The 1,287-nt window shown below is 45.9% G+C and overlaps 1 pseudogene; it reads right to left on the reverse strand.

Moving 5' to 3' along the window:
• Positions 1 to 1,060, reverse strand: part of LOC102474895 (transmembrane epididymal protein 1A-like) — a 2,702-nt pseudogene extending 1,642 nt beyond the window's left edge.
• Between the last annotated feature and the right edge of the window lie 227 nt (positions 1,061 to 1,287).

Genomic DNA, 1,287 nt, shown 5'->3' on the forward strand with positions numbered 1-1,287 from the left:
GGGGAAGGGAGAGAGAGAGTGAGGAAGCAAGCCGCCAGGTCTGGGACTCACACTGTGGTCAGCCATGTGGGAGCCTAGCACCCTTAACCACCATGCCACCTGCCGGCCCCCAAGTTTGCTGTCTACAAGGCCAGCATTTGTACACAGAAGATGATTAGAATTCAGCTCTGACGCTCACAAATCACATGGCTGTGGGCAAATTACTGTGTGTTTTCGAGCTTCAATTTCTCAGTCTGTAGAATTAGAAGAATAATTGCTTCATAAGTTCGTTGTAAGGATTTGATAGGATTTGGTATGTAAAGCGACTTATACAGAGTAAATAAAAATGGCAGTGACTATTCTGATTTTTATTATTAACCTCCCTGGCTGGATTCTTGTGATCTTGAAGTTACTCAAATATTCCTATGAATGATTCCAAAACAGGAGTCATAAACGAAAAAAGTTAAATAATTATATTTTTTAAGCACCAGAGGATTTTATTAATAAAAATTAAACATTACATTTATTTATTTAAATCGTAATTTAAAACAGATTCCAAAAGAAAAACAAGCTGGGTCTGCAGGTGGTGTGGGGGCTAAGGCAGCTGAAGCCCCATAGTACGGTTCAAGGCCTGGGCCCTGCGCCTGAAAACCAAGCCAGGCGCGTATGTGCGTGAGCCCAAAGTGTCCAGAGGAAAGTGAAGGAGAAGGGATTGTGGCATGGTCATCGCCTCTGCGGAGTGATCTCTCGCTCTCTTTCTCTCCAGTGAGCGTACAAGCCCTGTAACAAACTAAAAAAAAGAAAAGAAAGAAAAACAAACTGTAGAATGTTACCTTATGTAAAAAGGCGATGTCTTCCTTATACTATAGAGATAGCTTCCAAATAAGTTAAAAGTAAACACCTCCGTATAAAATGGGCGGAAGTGTTGCAGGATGGCTTCTGTGACGTCCAGGTTCTTGGTGTTCCCGACAGAGCTGAAGGAAACATACCGGTAGAGAAAGGAAGAGGTGGTACACTCCTCCAGGCCTATGCGGACAGGGAGTAGCTCGAAGGTCCCGCAGCTACATTCTGCGAGGTCCATCACTTCTCATCCGGGTGGTGTCAGCCGATCTAGGTGGGCCGCGGATTGTTCTCTTCCCACTGGCTCGTCCCCACGCGGGGTGATCAGCTGGACAGCCCCCATGCGAGTCTCCTGCCTGCAGCACCTGGGGCAGACGTTCTGCCCTGACGGGTTTTTCTGTCTAGCCACATAGGCAGATGCTCCAGCCCCCTTTCTTATTTTTCTTTTTCTTTTTTTCTGGAGAGGAT

This window comes from Tupaia chinensis, unplaced genomic scaffold (genome assembly GCF_000334495.1).
Source record: "Tupaia chinensis unplaced genomic scaffold, TupChi_1.0 Scaffold000708_1, whole genome shotgun sequence".
NCBI lineage: Eukaryota > Metazoa > Chordata > Mammalia > Scandentia > Tupaiidae > Tupaia > Tupaia belangeri.